We start from the raw sequence: 9,723 nt of genomic DNA, 5'->3' as shown, positions 1-9,723 counted from the left end.
CATTAAAAATAATAGTAATAATTCTATATAAAAAAATTAAACTCCTATTAACATTTATTATTTAGTGTTTGTGTGTTTATAAGTAGAAAAATGTTGTATGTAATGTATTGTGGAATATTCATTTATATTTACACATTAAGGGCTGTTTTTCTTATAAACAAAAGGAAATTTGTTAATAATGAGTACACATTAAGGCCCTTATTTATCATTTTGCCTTAGAGTCCATGAAATGTCGGGACTGGGCCTGCATGCACATCAATTAGGTTCATTAATATTGTAGAGCAATTATATGGATGACTTAATGAACTGTTTTATTATTTGTTGATGTAACTTTTCAAAATTTTAGCATCCTTTTTTCTGTTTTTTAAACACAGTAAAGGAATATAGTTTTTGTTTAAAACTTCTTGTCATATATAGTTTCACACATGGAGGTCTATGACAGTATTATGTCTTTAAAGTTTTCATTATGCATATTCTAATAATGCTCCTCAGTTTTTGTATGTGAAAGTATTTGCTTTTGTAGTTTAAAACCTTGCATACTGGTGTAACAACCCATACCTTTTGATTTAGATTTGATAGAATCTAAGGTGACAAATTATTTTCTACACAAATCAAAGCGCATGTTGTTTTAGTATTCACATAAGCATATTCAAATTGATTTAGATTGCCTTTTTTAGTTTTGCTCTAAAAGAGCAAGCATAATACTATAAAGACATTTTCATTCAACTAAAAGTACTAAGGTACCAATTCTATGAACTTTAGGTGTGTGGGTGTGTAATATAATTGAGTAGGGATGCGTGTACTTTTGTACTTTCACAGTAATAATATTACAATTCATCACTTTGTTGTTGAATTTATAGTTTATGTATGATTGGGAAGAATTAGACTATATATTGTTGCTGCAGAGGTTGAAAAAACATGAATCATAAATTAAGGCTGAGTTGTAAATTAAGTCGCTCTCTTTAAGACGTTTTGTTCCTATACTAGAATTGTATAGTAGTGTATACCCTATCGTCCCTATAGGAGAAAACAATACTATAAAACTCTCTGCATAGAAGAGAACACAACAAACCAAAACCCACATAATAATAAAATTTGCTCGGTAACAAAAAATAGGAAGACTCAGGTTTTAGGAAACAACTCTTTTAGTTTTTCAAGATTTTTTCTATTTTTAAAAAAATATAAAACATCTTTTCATACACACGAAAATCATGATCATTCACTTAATTGGTGTTAAAAACCAATGAACCAGATTAATAATTAGATTCACTACTGCTAGAAAAACTTTAAGACAAACTAATTAACTTCCAACCACTAAAAAACATTAAATCGGATTAATTATCATTATGACGACTAAAAATACATTAACTTAGATTTTCTTGTTAAGAAATCATTCAATAATCCATTGTTGAATGATTTATTAAAAAATTAATCTGTGTGTATTTTTAAGGTGCCAGTGTAAACACAATTAATCTGATTTAATGTTTTTAGCCATTGGAAGTTAATTAATCTAAAAGTTTTTCTAGACATTGAAGCTAATTAATATGGTTTAGTGGTTTTTAACACAATTTAAGTGAATGATTGTGATTTTCATGTTATAAAAGATGTTCTTAGTTCTGAAAGAATAGAGAAAAAATCTAGAACATCAAAAAAATTGTTTCCTTAAAACTGTGTTTTCCTTTTCTTTCTTTTTTTTCGAACAAGAGGCATTTCAAATTGACTTATCAAATCATTCACTTTGTCATAGTCATTGTTAGCCTTGTCTAGTTTTTCATTTGAGCTTGTTCTATCTCTTCTAGCTTCTTTTCCAGATGTTCTTTACTGGTTCGGCAACAACCCGTGCCTACATCCAGTCCCCAAGCGACCTGCGGTCCTTGAGATTTCTTTTCAACCTTGTAAAAATCCTTTTACAAGCAAAGATCCACAAGGGATGTACCCTCCCTTGTTCTCTTTGAACAACCTAGTGGATGTACCCTCCACTAGAACTGATCCATAAGAGATGTACCCTCTCTTGTTCTTAGTCAACAACCCAAGTAAATGTACCCTCTACTTGTACCACAAAGGATGTACCCTCCAATGTGTTAAGACAAAGTTCTCAGGCGATTAGTCCTTCAAAACTTTGTGAAGGGGGAAACAAAAGAATTCTCAGGCGGTTAGTCCTTTGAAATCTTTTGTTTTAGGGAAAGGGAAGAATCAAAAGAATTCTCAGACTGTGTCGTTTTGAATTCTTTGACAAGGGAGAAGGGAGATACAAAAGAATTCAGGCAGTTAGTCCTTCGTTCTTTTGGAAAAGGGAGAAGAGAGACACAAAAAGAATTCAGGCGGTTAGTCCTTGGCAAATTCTTTTTGGCAAAGGGAGAAGGGAATGAAAAAGATGAATAACACAATTTTCAAGGTTTGAAAAACCAGAAAACTTTGGAAAGCTTTTGGCAAAGGAAGAAGAAGAAGAAGTTCAAAGAGATTCAGAAATCAATTGGCAAAAGTTTGTTGTCTAAAGAATGAATGAATAAAATGCAAATCAAAGCCTTGCATTTATAGACTCTTCAAGTCTAGTCAAGAGACCATTAGAAGAGTTATAACCTTTAGAAAAAACTTAAAAACCATTTGGAAAAGTTATAACTTTTAGAAAAACTTGAAAACTATTGGAAGAGTTACATCTTTTGATTTTGTTTAGAAACTATCACTGGTAATCGATTACCAAATCAGTGTAATCGATTACACAAAGTTTTTTTGTGAAAGGATGTGACTCTTCACAATTAAATTTGAATTTCAACGTTCAAACACACTGGTAATCGATTACCAAATACTTGTAATCGATTACAACATTTTGGAATTAATTGGAATGTTGTAAATTCAGTTTGAAAGTTTTTTGAAAACCATTTTGCTACTGGTAATCGATTACCAGAGAGTAAAAACTCTTTGGTAAAAGGTTTTGAGAAAAATTCATATGCTACTCAGTTTTTGAAAAAAAATTTTAATACTTATCTTGATTGAGTCTTCTCTTGATTCTTGAATCTTGAGTCTTGAATCTTGACCTTGATTCTTGGAACATGAATCTTGAAACATGATTCTTGATACTTGAATTCAACTTTCCTCTTGATCCTTGAAGTGTACTTGATTCAATCTTGAACTCATTCTTTGATTCTTGATATCATCATCTTTGTTATCATGAAGTATTCTTAACTTTTGAGCTTTTTGTCATCATCTTTGTTATCATCAAAACTCTTTGAATCAATCTTGATTCATCGTGAAGCTTGCTTCTACAGAAGACACATTATCCATTTTTGTTTCTCTTTAAAGTTATGTTTATATGCATGTATTGAGAAGATTTAAGTTACTATGATGTTGTATATATATCATGTGATGTTTCTTTTTGGTGTTGTGCATTTTTAGCCTTTGGCCTTTGAGACGCGAAAAGTTTACAAATACTTTCATAAATAAATTAATTGAAGAGTTTTAAATTGATTAAAATAAAGTCTTCCGCTTGAGATAGTTCATAGGTCCATGTAACAATGTTGGATCTTACATATATCCTATTAGAATCAATTATGTCTTTTTGGAACAAACCTTGGGGAATAGGTCTGTTATATCTTCTATTGTATAGCTTTGATTGTTTGTTTTGTTACAGGTACCCTTCCTATAGTCAAGTATGATGATTTAGGGGGTCCCAATTGTGTGTTGGATCTTTAACTTGAGTTAGAAAATCTTTTGTTTGTGTTGTCTAGTCCAGTAGAAGTGGCTACAATGCGATTGTGAGATTGATCACCTCAAAATCGTGTTTAGGCACTGAAGGTGGGAGACGACGTTGTATGGCATACTTATTGAAAAATAAGTGCATATTCTCTGATGCAATCCTACCCCTAAGGGCATTGGATAGAAGACTCCAAGAAGATTGAGCCAAAGATGCAGGAGAAGGCCCTAGGGTTCTCATGAGCCTTAGGGTATATTTTGGGCCCATGGGCTCAGTATGAGCCCACTTATCTTTGTACATATTAGATTAAGATTTCATTATTTTTGGGCCTTGTATTTAGGGCTCCATAGTGTAGGGAGGGTACCGTAGTAATGTAGGATTTTTCAGCCCTTGTATTTTAGGGCACCTAGACTAGTTTTTGTATTAGGGGTAGTTTTGTGATTTCACATGTATTAAGTGCACTTTTTGATGTGTGTGTGCTGGGAGATAAATTTAATTGAATTGGGAGAAGCCCAATCCAATTAAATTTTGGACCATCTTAAGGGGGAGGTAAGCATTTGCTTGCTACACCCCATGGCCATATCTTATAGTCACACTATGTGCATGTCCTTCATGCTTTACTTGTCTCATGACATCTAAGCACACTTAGTGGAGAATCTTGGACTTGATCTTGGATTAGTGGGCTGAACCATAACTAAAATTCACTAATTATAATTAGTGAAATTTTGGCTCCAAATTTGGATCCACCAATTTAAATTCAAATTCAAGTGAAATTTGAATAGAAATTCAAATTTCCCTCCAATTTTGAGTGATACTTAGGCTATAAATAGAGACCTTGTGTGTGCGTTTTTTCAATTTTGATCATTTGAGAATTACACTACAAAGTTTAGACCTCTTTTGAGGCATAAAATTTCGTGCTCCTTGTCTCCTTCTCCCTCCACTCATCTTCTCCTACCTTCAAGCTCTTATCCATGGCTTCCTATGGTGGTGTGGTTGTTCTTGACTCATCTTCTCCTTGACGTGGCATCTCCAATCACATTTTCTCCTTCTCCATTCCGCTGCCATTGATCTTCAAGAAGCAAAGGATTGATGAAGAAGATCCAAGGCCTACAATCTCCACATGGAGCTACATCAGTCTTTTTTGTTGTGTGTTGTGAAATTTTTTTTGTGAAATAATGATTGTTGCTTGTTGAACCATATTTAGTTGATTCTCTAAGGAGATCAGTGGTATGGTATTTGTTGTGTGTTGAGTGCAATTATTCCCAGGAGAGAATAATTGTAGTCAATGAGTATACTTGTGTGATCTCACTATGATCCTTAACCAGTTTGCATTATTAGAAACTTATAGTGAGATAGAGGTTGTCGTAGTTCTTCGTGTGAGAACCCTCAAGTCTGTGGTGTATTGACCTAATGGTTTGTGATAGATGAAAACTTGAGTGAGGCCGAGGTGATGAACCAGATTTTGATTAGCTTTTTATGTGTAGTTCTAGGCCCTTATTACATGCATTTATCATATATGTTTTTGGCAGAACTCAAGGTTTACTGTTAGTCATGTTAGACAAGTGATCAAAGAGTGTTTTAAGGAAAATGAACTCAATACAAGCAAAGGCTGAAGAATCACAAACATGATGAATTTTGTACATACGGTAATTTTGCACTACTGTAATTTTGTACACGACCAATAATTTTATATGCACATGTGTTACTTCTGTTATGTAAATTTTGTCTAAGTTATGGAACTTATATATATTTTCAATGAACTTGTTTTGAGAGAAATAGAAGAGTGCATTTGAAAGTGATCAATGCATGAAATAAAATTCGAGAAGTTGAATGCATCGTCAAAGGAATTTATTTTGATAAATGATAAATGTCAAAATTACCAGATTTTCATATGCATTTTGTGACGTTTATTTGTCATTTTAGTTAACTTTAAGTCCTATTTTGAATCAAATTAGCTTTAAATTCAATTTTTACTTTGTCTTACTTATAATTTTATGTTTTAGTTATTTTTAATGAATTGTTTTATAGTTTTAAAGCAAAAACAGGTCATTCTGGCCAGAGCTCTAGATGCCTAAAATAAGAAGAAAGTTCTGGGAGGAGAAGTTGCAAAAATTAAAGATAAAAGCTAGGAAAATCAAGAGCAAGATATTTTTCAAGGATAAATCAACTGAAGAAGAAGAAGATAATTATTTGAATTCATTAGAGATATCATTTTTTTTATAATTTCTTGTAATTATCTCCTTAATTAAACCTAACTACAATTCTATAAATATGAGGCTAGACATTCATTGTTATGGTGTAGAAGTCCCAAGCAATTCTTAAAATTATATTTTAGACTTCCACCTATTAGACGCCTCCATTATTTCATTAGACACTTTAGGTTTCATTATATTATTTTTATGGGTGTAATTCATTCCACCTAGGAGAGGAAAGGATGAACCTTGTTTCGCTTTAATCCTATCAATTCAATACTTCATCTTGAGTTCTTCATTTGTTTCTGTACTTAATGCTTTCTTTTATTTGATTGACTATCTTATAGATGAATTCAGGAATTGACTTGCGCTTTCGTGAGTCTTATTGAAACCTGAACATGAATCAAGTACTTAATTGGGACTATCTCTAGGGACATAATAATTTTGGTTAAGCCTAGCTAATTTTCGACCATTAATGTTAATTGCTTGTGTCATTTTGTCCAAGGGATTAGGTATCAAACAAGTAGTTAAGAATCTGCGACCATACGAGAGCTGGAGTTGAATACATTAGTGAATTGGGGCAAGAAAGATTAGTAGAAAATTGTAAAGTTACAATGGATCGAGCGAATTTCAAGTTCAAACCTAGACATTCATTTATTAAGATCGACGTCACCATTCAAGTCAAGTATTTCTATCTTTACTTAATTATTTTATCATCATTTAATTTCTATTGCAATTTATTTTATGTTATTTATTTTGTGACAATCACAAAAAAATACAAAAACATAGTTCTTAGTTAAATCATGATTGGGTTACACTTGGTCTGTAAGTTGAATCTAGCATGAAATAAAATCTTAATAAGTTTTTGGCGCCGTTGTCGGAGAATAAATGAATTTTCATTTTTATTTGATTAAGAACTTGTAAATATTTTTAAATAGACTAGTAAATAATTGTAAATAGTTACAGATAATTGTAGATAAATTTTATTAGGTGTAGATAGATTAGTAGATAATAATTGGAGTGAATAAAGTAGGTGTATATATCTTTTAGATTAGATTTAGGTAGTTAGTTATAGATTAGATTTTATTAGATTCTAAATATCTTTTATCTTCTAGGTCATTAGTAAAAATTCTGAAATTAAAAATTCAAATAATATCTATTATGTCTTTTAAGATTTGATCGATATCTCACTCCTATTTGAAATTTTAATTTCAATTTTATCTTGTAAATAGGTTATCTAATTGAATTTAATTTTCAGATTTTTTTTTTGTATTTACTAAGATATTTTTTTTCAATTATCTTATCTAACTATCTTGTAAATATTTTTAACATTTAATTTGTGTGTGTGTGTGTGTGTGTGTGTGTTTAATTAAAATATATCTTTTATTTTTTGATTTTTATTTTTTAGTACTTAGGATATTTTTTCTGATTTTAATATTTTTTTAGTTAATTTTACAAAAATTTAATAATCTTTTTATATCTTTTATTTTCTATAAACTAATTAAACTGACTACTCTACTCACACCTATTCCAAACTTCTATTTTATGCTTACATGCAGGGTAGAAGAAGCAAAATGACTGTTCTAACTCTTGTTGATCTTGTAATTGATTTTTTTTTTCAAAAGTTAAAGGAAGAAACTTCGGATGCCAAGAAGCAACTGTTCGAAGAAGAATCCTCTTCAAGCTCATCAACTGAAGCAACCAAAATAGACAAAGAAGGAATGACAAAAGTAGCCCAAACCATGGCAGAATTAGTAACCGGCCAAGGAACCATCGTGAGCCAACCCAATCAATTTCCCCTCATGGGTCCACAAAAACCTCAACCACAACCAATTCATGGGAGTAAGTACCAAGGACTCCCATGCTCATCTCATAAGATTTCTATAATTTTGCGTATCGACAAGGCTGCTAGGTATTAATGATGAACATATTAAACTCTTACTTTTTCCCTTCTCTTTGTGGGGAAGGGCAACTGATTGGCTCAACTCGCAACCACATCATTCACTAACTACATGGGAGGACAACAACGACCTTATGATAACTTCCAACAAAAAGGTTTCCAAAACATACATGGAAACTACAACCAAGCGGGAGACAATAAACCACAACAAAGACAAAATTTGTGGGATCACATTGCAAAGTTGGAAGAATCCTTGACCAAACTCACCGAAGTGATCATCACTAACCACAAAAACAGAGAAGCCATAATCAAAAGCATGGAGACTCAAATAGGGCAATTGGCCAAACAATTTCAAACCTCTTTAAGTGGCTTTTCTGCAACCATCAAGGAGAACCCAAAGGGCCATTGCAAGGCTATTATCTCCACCTTAGAATGTGACGTGGGAGGTGAAGAAGAAGAGGTAGAAGAAAGCACCATGCTAGAAGAAGAGATGAAAGCACAAGCCAACCCTTCAACCCAAGGTATGCAATCCTCACTTAATCCTCCATTGTTTGATTTTAGCAAGCTAAGCATCCATAAGCAAGGAGACAATGAGAGAATGGCCAAATTTGAGAAATACATGGAGATGCTATAAGGGAAGAAAGAGGAACCACCTATTGGAAAAATCACATGGGATGTGCTACATAAAGTAAGTCCCACAAGACATTTGGAGGACAAGGGATGTTTTACCATCCCCATCACATTGAGAAATCTCTCTATCGACCATGCACTACTTGACTTAGGCGTGAGTTGCAACCTCATGCCTCATTCTTTCTTAGAGAAGATTGGTCGCCTTAACCTAAAGCCCACCAACATGACTCAATAATTTGCCGATGGTTCTAAAAAGAAAGCACAATGGAAAGCGGTAAATGTGACAATATAGGTAAATCATTTTACATTTATAACTGATTTTTTTTGTCATGGATATAGGGATGTTTTCTTTCATGGAAATATTGTTGTACAATGTCAAAATCTTAGAATTCATCCGTTAGTATTAGAAGTTTATAAATAAGACCTATGACTGTCAACTTTCGGTGGATTGAATCATTATCACTTAACTCCTCAAACACCAACAACGTTGCACATTGAAATTGGCTAATGGTTCAAAAGGTCATCGTGCATGTATTCATTCCCACTCTTTATGAATTCATGTTTATTTGTTTTACTACATCTTTCTAAATCCTTTACTTTTTCCAATCTCCATTTCTTCTCGAAACCTTTACTTTTCCAATCTCTACTTCTAGTGACTATTAAAATTACTATCAAAGGATAATCATTATTGAAATTAACTTATTATAAAATTTACTTATAAATAATCTTACAAACCATTATACAATATTACCATAATTATCTATGGATATCTTTATCACAATTACTATTATTATATGTATTTAGTGTTAGACAATTCTCTGATAAGTTAAAAACCATTAACTTGCTTGTTTGATTAAAAAGAGCTTACAATTGAGAATGAATTTTATGTCTCATCTTTAAATATTTATTTGTTAATATAATTATTTAGTGAAAATTACACAATTATTATAATAATATATTATTTTCAAAGAATAAGTACAATTTTCATGATTAACAAATTGGCACGTTCGGTGGGACAGTCTACAAGAAAAACTTGATCTTAAAGAGCAAGTATTAAGGGGAATTGTATGTTATTAAGAAGTGGTAGAATGACAACAAATAGTCAAAGAAATGATAGCAATAACAACAACAACAAAAACAACAATAATGCTAGACATACTTCTACTAATAACAATGGTAACAATGAACAAAATCAAACAAACCCATCCTTTGGGGTAAATAATGAAATAGTTATAGGTGCTAGTCAATCCAACAATGAACCTATAAATGTAAGTGGTGAAGAAGCGATGCTTTCACAAGTCTAGATAGCT

Source organism: Glycine soja, chromosome 5, assembly GCF_004193775.1.
Source record: "Glycine soja cultivar W05 chromosome 5, ASM419377v2, whole genome shotgun sequence".
Lineage (NCBI taxonomy): Eukaryota > Viridiplantae > Streptophyta > Magnoliopsida > Fabales > Fabaceae > Glycine > Glycine soja.
Note: the sequence above shows the minus strand (reverse complement) of the source record.